At 36.1% G+C, this 17,911-nt stretch overlaps 1 pseudogene; it reads left to right on the top strand.

Moving 5' to 3' along the window:
• The first annotated feature begins 1,726 nt into the window (after positions 1-1,726).
• On the top strand, positions 1,727-2,798 carry LOC118880781 (annotated as a pseudogene).
• Positions 2,799-17,911: the final 15,113 nt, after the last annotated feature.

Here is a 17,911-nt window from a genome sequence, read left to right as displayed (position 1 = left end):
ATCCAAAACGTGATGAGGAGTGATATCATTTCTAGTTAATGTACCTTTTCCCAAAAGCACTTTAGATTTCAAAATAAATTATGTGAGAGATTTGACTATAATTTGCCCGCCTTTGTAGGTACTTAAATATAAGCTGATTTCCTGCTTTCTGAAGGAAAATTTGAGGGACAAAACACCCCATGAATCTTACTTGGGCATATGTGTTTACTTAGGTTGATGACCACCAGCCACTATGATGCCTGATCATAGTAAGCATTCAGTAAATGTTTTCTTTACCCAGTAACAATTTCAAGGGTATATGCAGTTCACAAATGTGAATGCATTGCTATTTGTATTTATATACATACACTTAAAATGTCATTTGGAAAAATCGACTTGGGAAGTGTGTCCTGCATACATCATCTCCATTTTCAAATTTCTATAATTATTTTGAGGCACAAAATATATCTGGTTATAACCTGAGGGAAACTCAGACAGTGCCTGCCCTCTCACTAGGGGACATCTTTCCCCTCGATGACAGGCAGATCTGTCACAGGGACAGATGATTTATCTCCTCTGATTTCATCCAGTAAAGACGCCCTATACAAGGTGAAGTGATAATTTTCCTCAGAGTTAACATGTCCAATGTCTCATCTTTCATTCTAGTCCTTGTGAAATGACATCGAACACTAAATTGGGAACTAATTTTGGTTGTGAGGTTTGGCTGCCTGACCACTTCCCTGGGAAAACAAGCATATTATCTGTACTTTTTAGTCATAGAAGTTATATGATACCTGGAGCTGGCTTTTTAGTCTGGGGATATTTTTTTTCTTTTAATCTACACTGGAAAAGCAAAAGAAAAATATATATGACAGGGAGTTTTGCAAAAAAATATATTTTGCCAGAAAATAAATCAAAATGAAATATACAAAGTGCTGTGTCTATGAAAAAAATATAACAAGTTAGGGGAACTTTAGGTGAAGGAGTGTGGTCGGTGGTATATTTGACTACAACACTAAAATATGCCATTAATTCAGTATGAGTTTAGGAAAAAATCAACTCTCACAATTATTTGAGAGTAAAAATTCAACCAAACTATTATGTTCATCCAGCAAGAAAACTTCAGCAAGAAAACTTGTTTGTAAATGTTTGTCTTTAGAACACAGTCTTATAATTCATTTTCTGAATGCACTTATTTTAGCACATAAATAGGGTAGTCAAGTGTGACTTGACTGAAGTGTGTTTGTGAAGTGTGTTTGGGTAAACAAAAGATTTATGTGATAAGCTAAATTCTAACCTACATAGTTACATATTTTTCCTTGATGAATACAATTGATGATGGGTTATATAATTTATTTGGAAGGTGTATTAGCAGTGAGGCACTTAGGGAAGTTATATGACTTTAGGTTATAAAGATAAACTAAGAATAGAGAAAGGTTATGCTTTCTAAAGTTTATGATTATTTTATAAAATGGACACGTTAGGCTCCCACAGTATGGCCGGCGACATTAGCTAGAGCTCGCTCTGCTCTCTCTAACGGGGAAACAGCGGACTGCAAGAGACTGAGCTGTATCTGCCTCTACTTCTAACAGACTAACGTTCAACTTTCACTCACGGAAAAAAAAAAAAAAAAAAAGCCAGGAAAATTTTATTAACCCTTTTTAAAAAAAAGTTAATGTAAAATTATAGCAAAAAAGGAACCTGAACTTTAGTAACACAGCTGGAATAATCCATAGTGGCGGCGGCAGCGGCGGGAGAAGAGATTTAATTTAGTTGATTTTCTGTGGTTCTTGGTTGTTTGCTAGTCTCACGGTGATGGAAGCTGCACATTTTTTCGAAGGGACCGAGAAGCTGCTGGAGGTTTGGTTCTCCAGGCAGCAACCTGACGCAAACCAAGGATCTGGGGATCTTCACACCATCCCAAGATCCGAATGGGACATACTTTTGAAGGATGTGCAATGTTCAATCATAAGTGTGACAAAAACTGACAAGCAGGAAGCTTGTGTACTCAGTGAGAGTAGCATGTTTGTCTCCAAGAGACGTTTCATTTTGAAGACATGTGGTACCACCCTCTTGCTGAAAGCACTGGTTCCCCTGTTGAAACTTGCTAGGGATTACAGTGGGTTTGACTCAATTCAAAGCTTCTTTTATTCTCCTAAGAATTTCATGAAGCTGCCTCACCAAGGGTACCCACACTGGAATTTCCAGGAAGAAATAGAGTTTCTTAATGCAATTTTCCCAAATGGAGCAGCATATTGTATGGGACGCATGAATTTTGATTGTTGGTACTTGTATACTTTGGATTTCCCAGAGAGTCGGGTAATCAATCAGCTAGATCAAAGCCTGGAAATTCTGATGAGTGAGCTTGACCCAGCGGTTATGGACCAGTTCTACACGAAAGATGGTGTTACTGCAAAGGATGTCATTCATGAGAGTGGAATTCGTGACCTGATACCAGGTTCTGTCATTGATGCCACACTGTTCAATCCTTGTGGGTATTCAATGAATAGAATGAAATCGGATGGAACTTATTGGACTATTCACATCACTCCAGAACCAGAATTTTCTTATGTTAGCTTGAAACAAACTTAAGTCAGACCTCCTATGATGACCTGATCAGGAAAGTTGTGGAAGTCTTCAAGCCAGGAAAATTTGTGATCACCCTGTTTGTAAATCAGAGTTCTAAATGTCGCACAGTGCTTTCTTCGCCCCAGAAGATTGAAGGTTTTAAACGTCTTGATTGCCAGAGAGCTATGTTCAATGATTACAGTTTTGTTTTTACCAGTTTTGCTAAGAAGCAGCAACAACAGCAGAGTTGATTAAGAAAAATGAAGAGAAAACGCAAAAAGAGAACACACATAGAAGAAGGTGGTGGCTGGTTTTTAGATACTGATACCAAGGGCCATGCTTTCCATAACCACCACCTTGTAGTTGCAGAAAGCCCTAGATGTGATGATAGTGTAATCATTTTGAATTGTATGCATATTATATCACGGAGTTAGATACCTTGCATGAATGCTCTCTTCTGTGTTTAGGTATCCCATGCCATTCTTGCTGTGAAATTGAAGTGCGTGTAGAAAAAACCTTTTACTATATGAAACTTTACAACACTTGTGAAAACAATTCAATTTGGTTTATGCACAGTGTAATATTTCTCCAGGTATCATCCAAAATTCCCCACAGACAAGGCTTTCATCCTCATTAGGTGTTGGCCTCAGCCTAGCCATCTGGGACTGTTCTATTAAATTGCTACCAGGATTTTGCATCTAGTTACCTCCACTTTCTAGAACATATTCTCTACTAATGTTATTGAAACAAATTTCTAGTTCATACAGATATTTTTCCAGCACCAATCAAAGTTCTTCTTCCACGAGTCGAGTCCTCTAAGAAAGTGACTGCAGTTATCCATTTTGTGTATTAATATCTCACTGCTTCCTATACTTGTGTGACTTTAATTGATTCATTCCTCACCATGGTGTCTCCCTCCCAACCACACCCCCTCCATAAAGCAATACACTGTTACACTGTGGGTTTACACTAAACCTTATACCCCAGAGGGGGAATGGGGGGATGGACCCTGGGCTTAATTTTCTTTTAAGGTCAAGGGAGTTTGGCATTTTTCGTTACCATGAGCTCTTTTGGAATAAGCTGGTGTTGATTAGCAAAGAAGGTGTGGATTGATACTAGGGAATATTGGCAGAACTGTATGGAAACTGTATGCCATTCTGTGCCCCCCATTAAATGAGGTTAGCTTCTCATGAGTACCATGCCTTTATTAACTTGCTAAGTGGTAGTATAAAAGAATTATCACTAAATTTGTTAGCAAGGAGATTTAAGATAAAGGTTGTATTGGATTCAACAAGTCAAGTCAGCTCAGATGATTCACCTTAACTTCTACTTTTGTAGCCATTTCCACTGATTTCTATTAAGGATGTGCCATAAACTTTGGTTTAAAGCAGAATCGATGTCTTTGCCATCTTGTGACTTAAAAACCTCTGTGACTTTGTGATGCATGTGATAGTGTCCTGACGGTTCCTCTTACGGGTATTTCTTTCACCATGGAGTAACATCAAGTGATGAATGAGAACTATTCAGGTTATTCAGACATACTACACAGTGAAGCAGAATGCTATCCATAAAACATAACATACAAAATTCCAAAATGGTCAATGGGAAATGACTAGAAATACAGGCTTAAAAGAGTTGGCATCTTTTAGCTGTATTTGCTAATATGGACATTTAAGCAGTTGAGAAAAGAGGAAAGTTGACTCAATTTTGTATTTCTTGTCCTCAAACAATTTTTGATTCTTTCTGGATTGATGCAGTGATGTTTTTGTATTTATAAATGAAACACTTTTTTTTTTAGTGTTTCTAAACATAAATTCTACTTGGCTTGAAATCAAGTGGTTGGAACACTTTTGACTTTTAAACATGTTGTTGATTCAAAGCTTCATTGAAGAAGCTTTCAATCAATGGATCAGTCAAATTCTGTAATTAGCGCACAGTACCTAATGTTTTGGTGCTATTATGAGGACCAATGCTCAAAGTGGATTTTGTTCTTGAACAGTGTTCCAGTAGATTTGATGAACATTTATTGGCTTGAGATCTGATTCCACCCCCCTTAATAGATTTAAGATTTCTATTTAATGCTGAAAAACTGCACAAATTTGTATGGAACCAGGCCTAGAAAAATGAAAACTATAGATTGAATAGTAATCTAAATTAATCCTAGTGTATATGATAGTGGAGGGAAAATTTTGGTGCCATAATTTCTCTCTTCATGGTGTTGGACTTAAATCAGTTGAAATGTATTTCTGTACCATAATTTAAGCTTCAATAAAGGTTTGCTTAATTCATTGTCTAGTGACATTCAGAAAGTTTTCTGTTGATATTTTTTTTTAAAATAGTATACATGACCAAATACTAAACATTTAAAGTTTTTATAATTAATTGAGTAAATCAGTATTTAATGATCATTTTTTAAGATTTATGGGAGTTGTCATAAAGATAAGATCTTTAAGCTCCTGGGAGAACAGATTTAAACTTTTTTTTTGTTAGTGGCTTCATACCTGAAGCTCAAAGGAAATCACCCGGGCTATATACCAGGATATCAAAGAGTAGAAAGGGTGTAAGTAGTAAGAATAAGAATGCTAGAGTTTGGAGCTAGAAAAGTGAAAAGTTTGGAGGTGGAATAGTCTAACATTTATTATGAAACAGGCTCTTGATGGTGGGGTGGGGCAGAGTTTAATTCATGGTTATTTCTATTAACTAGAACAGAGTTATAAGCTTTTGATCATTGTGCCATGCAGGTACATATCTCATCATCTGGCAGAATTTCAGTTCTTCAGTCTCATCTACAATAGCTAAAAACTGGAATCTTATAAAAATGTGTATTTGGATCTTTCTCAGAATAAGCTTATCAGAATATTGTCCAAAATCTGAGTTAAAAAGGGTTAATCATAGAAAAGCAGGTTGTTACATATGTGTGCAATACCTACAGCACCAGATTCTTTTACATGAACAGGTAACTGAGTTTGGCAGACACTTGGTGTTAATCAGATTCTGGGACATAATCTGAAAAATATGGTAAATGTGATATCACACTATGAAAGATAAAAGGCTTTTATTGTCCTAGCCAGATAACTCACCATTTCCTGGCTACCCACCTTCAAACTTTACATTCTCATCTACCCTTTTTGTCATAATCGAAGAAGTATTGGTCCTTTGGATTCCATCCACCCATTCCTACCTTCAGAGACTCTGTAACTGAGTTCAGTGCAAGCATATCCACTGTTGCTCACCATCAGTTTGTTTTACTTTTCTAGTTTCTTCCCACTTATGTTTGCCCCTTAGGGTCCACTTTCTTAGTCCTTTACAAGATGACAAGTGTCAATTTTTACCCCCAAACTGAACCCTCTTCAGACTACTTCTTGCAATCCAGCATTTTCCTGAGTTGTTCAAACCAGAAACCTAGGATGAAATTGAGGCAGGGTCATAGAGATCTGTTATGTGACTAAGATTGGAAGAAAACCACTGGCAGTGTCAAGAGATGTCCAATATGCTGTTGGGTATGTGAGCTCGGATCCCATAAAAATAGGTCAAGATTTGTAATTAAACATCTTAATTGGATGTATATTAAAAAAAATAGTACCTTGAACCTTCACACCCTAGCTTCGATAGTCCTCAATTCTGCTTTGGTACATTCATCTGTCCGCTATACACACCTCTTATTAGGTAAGATTTATAAAATTGAAATACACAAATCTTAACTACAATTTTGAAAATGGATACTTTTAGCCCACAGCCATATCAGGACAAAGGCAGGTTCCCTTATACCCCTACCTAAGCAACAAAGCACTACCCCTACTTTAGTTGGTAGTTTAACTACTATCCATATTTTTTCACCAATGACTAGGGTTTCCCTCCCCCCCCAGCTCTGAAACTAAATTGAATCACTTAATGCTTTCATTAGTATAAAGTTCTGAGAGGTTGAACCATGTATTTCTTTCTATTGATGAGTAGTATTCCATTGTATGAATGTACCACAATTTGTTTAGCTATTCTCCTGTTAATGAACATTTTGTTTCCAATTTTGGGAAAATATGAATAAAGCTGCTATGAACATTTGCAAGAAACAAACAAAAATAAATAAAATGGACATGTTAAAGGGATATGGGTATTAGATGAATTGAATACAAGTTCATTAAGCAATTGGTATCTGAGGATTTCGCAAGTCATTCCTGTGGGCCCTGATGACATGAATCTCATCTAAATAATAATGAAAATGAATATAGAAAGTAGTAAAGGAATAGAAAGTGTGGTTTGGAAGCATGCTATTTATAGGTAGTAGGTGAAAGTAAGTAGATTTAATTTAAGTAGATTATTTAATTTATTATTTATATATGAAGTGCGTGGGGGGGGTCATTAATTGCATCCTTTTATGGTTGGGGAAAATAGGACATAACAAGGAAAAATAATTTTCCCATGATCTCACACCTAGTAAGTGGTGGAGTCTGAATCTAAACCTGTCTTAGAGCATGCATTTTTTTTAACCTTAGACTAATAAAAAGCAAGGTAAGCTATGTGCTTTAAGCATCTAATAATACAAAAGAGAACGGTGATACATCTAGAGAATAGGCATGTCAGTTGCAGCTTTAAAGGAGGGGTAAAATTTCTTCAAGTTGGAACAGGGAAAAGGTACATTTCATCATGCAGTTGAAACTTTATGAGCAAAGGCAAGTAAAGATGAACGACCCTGTTCTTTACAATAACAAGAAAATTTGAAGAAAATCAAGCCTGGAAAAAGTATTCACAGTCAGATCCTTGACTTTAAATTCCAAGCCAAAACTAAGCGACAAAAATAGAAAGACTACTATGCAAGTATACTTGTTTGTGTCAGTGATGAGCAATTATTAAGATTGCTGGAAAACTGGTTAATGATATCAGAAAATAATTAATTTATATGCTTACCTTACATGATCCACTAAATTAAGATAAAGTTGAATTAAAAAGTTAGAAGTGATTGGTAGAGAGTTCTTCAAGTCTTTTGGTAATTTTTTGTTCCCTAGTTTGGTTTTATCCCATCTCCCTCCTCAAGAAGATGATTGTGATAGGCTGAATATTAGTCCCCAAAGATCCCAGGTCCTAACTCCTGGAATCTGTGAGTGTGATCTTAGATGGTAGCCAGGACTTCGTAGGTGTGATTAAGGATCTTGATGTGGGAGCATCATCCTGGATCATCAAGGTGAGCCATACAAATGATCACAATTGTGCTTAGGAGAGGGAGGCAGAGGGAGACTTGAAGACAGAAGAGGAAAAAGACCATGTGATCATGGAAGCAGGAGAAAAATGTGGTGTGATGTAGTGACATGAGCCAAGCAATGAAGAGCAGCTTCCAGAGGCTGAAAAAGGCAAGAAAATGTATTCTCTCCTAGAATCTCCAGAGGGACCATGGTGCTGCTGACACTGATGTCATCCCAGTGAAACACATATAGACTCTGGCCTCCAGAACCATAAGAGAATACATTTGTGTTGTTTAAGCCACAAAATTTGTGGTAATTTGTTAAAGCCACCATGGGAAATTAATGCAATGATTTTTATAAATGTGTGCATCAGATCATTATATAATTTTATGTACATGAAATGTTTATAAATAAGTATGAATTAATAAAAAAATAAAATATAGTGAGCTACATACTTTTTTTGGATGAAAGAATGGGTTACCTATCCAGTACATGAAGCATTTCCATAAATTAAGAAAAAAAAACTATCAACAGAAAAACTTAGAAGCTATTGAGCATGTAGTTCCTAATTCAAAGCATGTAAATGATGATTAAGTGATAAAAAGGTCACTCTAGTTATCAGAGAATTACAAATTTAAATAGCAAGGGAAAACATTTTTAATTCTGCCAAAATGGTATATATTTAATCATCTTATTTCAATAATTTATTTGTAAAATCTCCAGCAAGTTTATATTGGAATTACTGTGTCCTACAACTCAGTTTAGTAATTTGCACTTCCATCTTCAAACTTCTCCACGCTTCGTGTTGCTAAACCCTTGCAATCAACCTGAGTCCTGTATTTCTCTCAAACCCTGCATTGTTCGTCTAAGACATCTTCTTGGTGTTATTTTCAAAATATATCTCCTCCTCTACAAGCTTGGCCTACATGTCCATCATTCTTGCCTAGATTTTTACTTTAACGTCCTAACCGATCTCCCTGCTTTGACCTCTGTATTATCACTGTTCATCCGCAACACAAATATCAGAGTGGCCCTGTGAAACTGATCATATCCCTTCTCTGGGATGTAATCATCCCATGGTTCTTTCCAATGGCCTCTGAGGCCCTAGGTGATTTCACACGCCTCCCTTCTTGCCTTTTTTTTTACTTTCCTTCCTATTATTCTCAACCTAGGTCACTCCACTCCAGACACTTTCACCATCTCATCATTTCTGAACATTCTACGCTTGCTCTGACATAAAAGGTTTTTGCACTGGCTCTTCCTGCTTTCTGGAAGCAAGCTTTCTTCTTCTTACTTTTCCCATTTTCTTCCAAATAACTTCATGTCTCACTTTCTCTCCTCCTGAAAACCTTCTATCAAATGATACTTCTACTGAGTGTTCCATCTAAAATTCCAAGCCCGAATTCCCTGGCATTCCAGTGGTTAGGACTCCACACTTTAAGGGCGGGGATTCAATCTCTGGTCGGGGAACTAAGATCTTGCAAGCCACGTGGCGTAGCCAAAAAAATAAATTAATTAAAAACAAAATAGAATAAAATAAAATTTCAAGTCCCCCAACACTCTCAATGCCTGTTATAGTGTCCAATTTTATTTTCTACAGCGTTTATTACATTCTGATTCTATATGCCTATTTCCTAGTTCAATATGTCTATGGTACACAGTTTTGTGTGGTTTTTTTTTTTTACATTTTAACATTATGGAAGTCCTAATGTATCTAATAATCACTGTCAGCCCAATATCATTAGTGACTCAACAGTGTGAAAAATGTTCTAGTTATACCTTCTAATATTATGAAAACAGCAGCATTAAAGTAATCTAGACTTCAAATTATGCTTATTTTTCCCTTGGCTGCCTTCCCTACCAGGAATAATCTTCATAAATGCAAAGGTATTATTTTTTCTATTTTGTTTACTCATGCATTCCCAAACCCTGGAATAATTTCTGGTACATAGGAGAAATCAAACAAATATCTGTCTAATGAATTTATGTATTAAAGAAGAGCAATTATATTGCTTCATTACATAGTAGATATTCAGTCAATGTTGGTTGTTATAATAGTAATCCTAAAGAACATTCAGAAATGATTTTGCTAATACATTTTGTGGTAAATATTTGATCTAGAGACAAAGGCTTGGCCCAATCTTCAGGTTACTTCTCTTTACATGCTATTATTATATTCTTAGCAACATTTAGAAATTTTAGGGAAGATACTAATGTTTATGTTTTAATAAATAAATGAAAATTTGAAATAATTACCGTTTTAAAAATTTTGGCTGTATTTGAAATCCAAAATAGACTGATGAGTTTTCCAAACAGTATTATACTGAATGAAAAAGTTTTTATCATAAGAAAAGTTAAAGAACTGAGAACATCTACCTTACTATTAATTTCATATTAACATATTAGGCATATTATTTACAGTCCAATTATAAAGTCATTAAAATCACTAAGAGTTAACCTTTCCATTTCTTAGATATGTTGGGAAAGCCATTTTGTATTCAGCAAGTTCTCTCAAATGGCATGGAAAAGAAATCTGATTCACTGAACTGTAGTCACTGAGAAGTAATGCCTGAATCTGATAGAATTTTTCTCTCATTATTCTAATCTTAAGACAAAACTTGTAATCTACAGGTATTAATCTCTATCATTCAAAGTGAAATATAACTAAGTCAATTAGGCTTTGAAGTCTTGCATGAGTGTTTGTCTCTGCCTACTTTCCAGCTGAAATTTTAGGTTGCTTCTAAAATGTTACCTCTATTTGAAGCTTGGTTATCAGCAACATCTACATTAAATTTTACAGAATTAATGATTATCAAAATAGCATTGAAGTAGTAATTGCACATTTTGAATTTAGTGAACAGAATTAAAATATAGGCATTGATGTTGGGATTTGTATGAAATTCATTCTGAAACACCTTATACAGACAGTTATTCTACTGCTCTTTTGTATGTTGTTAAATCCTTCTTATTCTTTTGTGAGCAAATCATACCCAGTAAAGAGTCAAATGGTGCTAAGAGGAGCTATAAATATTGGAATGCTTCATATGACTAATTAAACAAGTATTGACTTTAAGTTGTCATTTTTATTAATTATTAAAGCAATGCCCTTGGAATAGTGCCATTTTTCCTGCTATTGTTGACACAGAAAATATGAATTACTGTAATATTCTCTTAATTTACATCCTGCATTCAGCTCCAACTCAATCCAATTCAATCTAGATAACACCGAAACCCAAGTACAGGTAAATAGTGGGGTTCAACTATTGGAGTCTATATTTACCTTCACTTTAATAATCAATTTTATGAAGGATATTTAGTTAGCTGCTATTTTCCTGTACTGGGCTGTGTGAGATGAAATGTGATAAATTAAATCATGATGTTGCACACATTCTAAAATAGTATCAAAAATAAGAACAGATATAACTAAAACTTACATCTAGCTTCCACGTCCTTCCACAAACATTATTAAAACATTGTATTTTTAAGCACATATACTGAGGTATTTTTTATATAACATAAAATTCATCTAGTTTGAGTGTACAATTCAGTAATTTTTATTACCTTTACTGAGTATTTCACCCATCACCACACATTAGAACATTTTTATCCCTCCAAAAAGATCCCTCACATCCATGTACAGCTGGTCCTCATCTCACCCCCAGCCTCAGGCAACCACTAATCTACTTTCTGTCACTATAAATTTGCTTTTTCAGAACATATCATACAGATAAAATCATATAATATGTGGTCTCTTGTGTATGGTCATTTAACATAACATTTTTGGAGTTCATGGAATATGACAGTATTTTTTTTATTGATGAATAGTATTCCAGTGTATAGATAAACCACATTTTATCTCTCCATTCCATTTAGATTGTTACTAGTTTTTGCCTATTATGGTAATGTTTCTATTAACATTCACATACAAGTCTTTGTGTGGACAAAAACTTTCATTTCTGTTGGTTAGACACTTACTAGTCAAAATACTAGGTCATGGGGTAGTTTCCTGTTTAACTTTTCTAGGAACTGCCAAACTTATTTTCTAGTGACTTTACCATTTTACATTCCCGCCAATCAATAATATGAGAGTTTCTGTTTCTCCATTTTCTCACCAACGTTTGCCATTGTCTGCCTTATTTATTATAGATATTTTAGTAGAGGTTAAATTGTTATCAAAAGGTAGGTTTAGTTTTCATTTCCCTAATGACTAATTATATTGAGCAACTTTTTATGCTTTTTAGCCATTTGCATATATCTTCTTTGATGAAATGTCTGTTGGACTTTTATTCAAATGACTAAATACTGTTCTTTTTTGTTGTTTGTTTTTCCTTTTATTTCTTTATTTTTTAAATTGGAGTATAGTTGCTTTACAATATTGTGTTAGTTTCTACTGTACAGCAAAGTGCACCAGCTATACGTACACATATATCCCCTCTTTTTTGGATTTCTTTCTCATTTAGGCCACCACAGAGCAATGAGTAGAGTTGCCTGTGCTATACAGTAGGTTCTCATTAGTTATCTATTTTATACATAGTCTCAGTAGTGTATATATGTCAATCCCAATCTCCTAATTCATCCCACCTCCTCCTTTCCCCCTTGGTATCCATACATTTGTTCTCTACATCTGTGTCTCTATTTCTGCTTTGTAAGATTGTCTATACCAATTTTTTCAGGTTCACATATATGCATTAATATACGATAATTGTTTTTCTCTTTCTGACTTACTTCATTCTGTATGACAGTCTCTAGGTCCGTCCATGTAGCTACAAATTTCATTCCTTTTTATGCCTGAGTAATATTCCATTGTATATATGCACCACATCTTCTTTATCCATTCCTCTGTTGATGGACATTTAGGTTGCTTCCATGACCTGGCTATTGTAAACAGTGCTTCAGTGAACACTGGGGTGCATGTGTCTTTTTGAATTATGGTTTTCTCTGAAATACTGTTCTAATTGTTGTAAGGTTTTGGTTAATTTTCAGAGTTCTGAAAAAGTTCATTTGATCATCTTCAAGATTTTTTTATTATTAATTTTATGGAGGGGAGAATTTACAGAAGTTCTCACATTACCATTAAAGGAAGTTCTGCCTCTCCCAAAGCACACATATTTAGTATTTTTTATAGAGTGCCAAATAATTATAATAACTAATACTTATCTTTCTTAATACCAGCTACTGTTATAAGCACTTCACATATATAAATTTGTTTAATCCTCACAACAGTCTTATGAGCTAGAAAGCATCATTTCCCCTATTTTATGTACGAGAAAATTGAGCCACAGAGAGCTTGAGCAAATTGTCCAATGTCAGACAGCTAATAAGTGGGAGAACCAGATTTTCTTTTTTTTTTTTTTTTTTGGCTACACCAGGTCTTAGCTGCGGCACGCAGGATCTTTGTTGTGGGATGCAGACTCTCAGTTGTGGCATGCGGGCTTCTTAGTTGCTGCATGCAGACTACTTAGTTGCGGCATGCATGCAGGATCTAGTTCCCCAACCAGGGATCGAACCCAGGCCCCCTGCACTGGAAGCATATAGTCTTACCCACTGGACCGCCAGGGAAGTCCCAAGATAGCCAGATTTGAAACCAGAAAAGATGTTTCCAGCTTCCATGCAACTAACCATTATGCATTCTATACCACCCTATGCAGCTTTCACACTACCTTCTCAGGCGTATGATACTTTGGTCTAATATGATCTTCAGTGTCATCCAGATCACTCATCTCCTAGGCCATCAATCTTGTCCTCAATGCCTTTGTTAATGCTTTATTGCATCAACTGCATTCTCTTTGTAAATATTAACTATTCTTACACATACACCTTAAAGTCTATTGTTTCTTTAAGGTTTTCCAAACACTGTATGATATAAAGAGAACATTTATTCATAGCAAGCCACATAGCATTATTTAAAAATTACAAAGTTTTAAATTCTGCCTTTCCAACTTTATCTTAAGTATATTGAGGACAAGGCTGTATCCTATCTCCCATAGTTTCTAGAAGACATTTTGCGTTATAGGTTCTGTAAAGATTGGGTAAGTGAATAGATATCAATTCTTAAGAAACCACATAGCAATAAATTGTTTGCTATGTAACCTTAAATATTATCTTCATTCACTGATTGAACTCTATTATATGAAAGACACTCTGTTAGGGATACCTTAAAGGCATCTAAATTATACACAGGCATTTCTTATGGTCTGTTAGTAGCTGAAATATTTTCTAGTGCATCTTAATTTTTATTGCTTTATTTCTGTGATCCTAAAAGAGTGGCATAGTACAATAAAAGGGGAAAATAAAGTGCTCTACTTGTAGAGCTTATATCTTAAATATAAACCATAATTATATTATTTTTCCATTATTTTTGTTTTTATTTTAATTTTTTTACAAGTTCGACATTTCTAATAACTGACTCTAATGTGCAGTCTTTGCATCATTTCTCAGATAAAGCACAGGACAAGAATTTCCCACAGCTTTAATATCTCACATAACATATTAAACACTTATGTTTAGATTTTATTTCTTCAACCTCTTAGTCTATCTATTACACTGAAGTCTGAGATATTTGTGAAAAAAGTAGAAAAATAAAAATAGAATGGGAATATTATCCCCTCTATATTTTAAGAAGACTTATGATGAAAATAAACGTATCCTTAAATATATTTCTCTTTTAATTTGATCATTGTTGTTTGGAATCCACTATGTAGTGACTGATTTTCAAGCTATTATGATTGATTTCTTTTTCATCTTTCATTTGTAGGAGTGTGTGGGTGTGATATTAATACAAGTTATTGTACATGGAATTCTGGGCAGACAACATTTTATGAAACTGCTGTCACCTAAGTGAATACCTACACTTTGGGCAAAATATAAACAACAAATGTTCTAAAGGGATATGAGATAGAAAAATTTATATTAAAAATGCTTATATTGACACTCACTTCAACAAGAGGAGGTTAGAAAATTTCGAAGCCAGCATGCCCAAACCAGTTTTTGCTGAAATGATTTTCACCATATTCACATCTGGTTCATTTAATGACGTTTGCAACTGTTGCACTTTTGGCACGGACATTTTATAGTAGTACACATCTCAACGCAGAATGTCATTTCCTTCTTTTTAAAGGAATCATTTATAACCCTTAAGAGTTGTTGTTGTTTTTGTCCTATTTGCTTTAACTTCACGTCTTAAATTTCTCTAAGTGCTAAAATTTTGCTTTTTATTTTTTTGGAGGTAGAATCTCTAGCTAGCATTACATTGTTTCCCGTTTCTGGTTTGCCATTCTATTTTCAATGTTCATATACCCTGTGAATGTGATTTGTCTCAGCATGAAACATCATACGTATTCCAAAGTCAACTCCCTTTATTTTTCTTTCAAGACTTTCAGTGTTTCTAAGAATCTGCTCAGCAGAGAATAGTATTTTATCCAGGTTCTGTGTTTTGTTGCTTCATCTGACAATTTCTGTGTTTACACAATGAGTGACATTCAGATGGAGATTGGAAATATTCTCCTAATTTGGGTTGAGTTTTCCACTCTTTTCTTCTTTCAGAGTACAAATAAAAACTTAAATGAGGTTCAAATAACTCTAAAATAATAAGTTAACAGAGGTATGTTAGATCACCAGGTGAAGCAGGAGTAAAACTGTTTAAATATAAAACCCATGGGAAAATTGCAGAAAAAAATGATAGTAGAAAGGCATAGTTTTAATTGCATTGATATTACTTTCTAGTATAAACTAAACTAAGTCTTCAAAATAAAGAATATGAAGGTATACACGAGTAGTGAGAGTGCCAAAGGAAATGATTTAGAGAGTGATAAACACAGAGCATTTTATAAAGGAAGATAAATTATAGGCGTTAAGTGAAGTTTTAAATAACACAAATGGTTGTTGATAAAACCTAGATCTCTAGAATTCTAATATGGTGTAATTTCGCTATCTCAGGGCTATTTACTGAACTAAGGTAATTGAAACTTTTAGTCTTGACTTTGCCTCATTCTAAACAAGTTATTTGAAGAAATATATGTGAATCAAAATGAGCCTTAATCTCTTAATCACATAATGATTACAGTTGTTTTGTATATTGCACCAGTTTTAGCAATAATTAAATGAGAAAATACAAACACATTGAAATGAAAAAACATAATTAGATAGATCGATATGGTCATTGTCATTATTATCACAATACTATGACCGTTACCCAAGTTTCTTACCCAGGTCTGTCTGCCTGTTACCTGGTACACAGGTGGGCAAGACTCCTCCTGGGACCCTTGGCGTATGGTACCAAATCCCGCAGCCTCCACTGAGGTACTTTTGCTCATGGATGGATGCCAGCTGTTAAAAGGGGAACAAAAAGGAGGCCACCATGATACTAATGTCACTCAGATCTGTTTGTTAATGAGAAAATTTTGGAAAGACATTTGAAGGGGATACATGAGAGCAGATAGAATTTTTTAACCCCTTATTTTATCTCACTCTAAAACAAAAACTCTGAAGCAAGAAAAGTAAGGTACTTTCTACCACAGAGCTGACCCCAGCCGTCTCACGTGCTGCGTTTACCTACCCAGCCGCCATGGCTGCTGCCGCCGCCGCCCTACATGCTCAGGCGCGCGGGTACCCTTCCTCTGATACCACCCAGCAAGGATGGGACTATCGTCAGTTCTGTTAGTTCTTCAGTCTTGTCACCACAGCTCGAAACCCCCGCCGCAGTGGGGAGGAAGCCACCCTGAGCTTCCACTGCCCCCAGGTGGCCCGTGCAGAGCTGCTGCTTCCCTCCAAAGACTGTGAGTCTTAAGCCTGACTCAGTGGACTGTTTCCTTTCTCTCCTTTTCCTCAGCCCTGTCTTGCCCCAAAGCCCCTCTCCAAGGCCTGACGGCAGGATTCAGGGGCCTTCTCGCGGGGACACCCAGACCCAGCTCGGAGGTCTCACTGGGACTGAGCAAGGCCTGACCTCCCGTCCAAATTTGCTTCCGTAGCCCCGCCTCAAAGAAATGAGGCGTTTAATTTTGCACGTTTTCCTAGCATGAATTAAGACCCTTAAACTGGTATATACGTGAGCGTACAGTTCGTTCTCACGTTGTGTCACCATAGCAACAAGTCCCGCCCACTAATGGTTCCTCATTCCCGGTCGCTCTCCCCGCACCCCCTCCCATGCACCCACCCTGCTGCAGTGAGGACCAAGCCCTGCAGCCAGTCCCGCCCGGCGGCTGGCGGCCTCCACCACCCCACACACTTCCGGGCTCAACAGGAAGGACCACTGAGCCACACAGAGCGTTTTCTCGGTCCTTTCAAACTGGGGTCCTCTGCTTCTTTCCCCTCAGATGGGCCAACAGCCATTAAGAAAACTCCTTCTCTGCCCAGTTTCTCTTCTCTCTCCACGGCGCCCCCCAGCCCTGCCATGGCTCCTCGTTCTTTCCAAACTTCAAAACCAACCAAAAAGTGAAAGTAGTTTTGTATCCTGTGTAACACAGTAGTTCTGCTACATAAAGGATTTTGCGTGTGTGTGTGCAGTTAATTATTGAAGAGACCTCGTCCGCCCTGTCAGGTAAGTTTAACATTTTAGTTTGCGGCATGAAGAAGAAAAGGGTTTCCGTTCTCCAGCCGTGAGCCTTAGCGTCAGCCGTTCGTTTAAGAAAAATGAAGGAAAAATTGTGCAATTTTTCATTTCGTGAGGGCATCAGTGCTTTGCCTTTGGCCGCAGCTGTGGCTGTCTTGCCGTTTTCAGACTTGGGAGACGAGGAAGCTGTTGTAATTGCTGATCCTGTGAGAATGTGAAACTGGATAATATATGAAATGCAAAATAAAAAAATCATCCAAAGGAAAAAATAAAAAAAGAAAAGAAAAATAAGGTACTTTCTAAGAATTAAACAATATATGTTTACCTAAGGCTGGTCAAGAAAACAATCTGGACAAAGTAAACACAATTAATGTGTAGGAGATATCTGTCCCATGGGTGCAGACATTGACATCTCTAGATCAGATGTATCCCCATCATGGCGATGAAGTCTCTGGCAAAGAGCCGTGATGTCATTAGCATTTAAAATTAATTCCCCTCGCTTGAATCTTCAACTAAGTGCTTTTTTTTTTTTTTTGATCAACACAAATACTCTAGTCCTATTTCTGACTACTGCCGGGTTTTTAATATTCATCTTCATGAATTTCATCTTGAATGCATATATGAGAAATTTTGGATCAGAGAC

The sequence above is a fragment of the Balaenoptera musculus genome, chromosome 1, assembly GCF_009873245.2.
Source record: "Balaenoptera musculus isolate JJ_BM4_2016_0621 chromosome 1, mBalMus1.pri.v3, whole genome shotgun sequence".
Classification (NCBI taxonomy): domain Eukaryota; kingdom Metazoa; phylum Chordata; class Mammalia; order Artiodactyla; family Balaenopteridae; genus Balaenoptera; species Balaenoptera musculus.
This window is presented reverse-complemented; position numbering and strand designations above follow the sequence as displayed.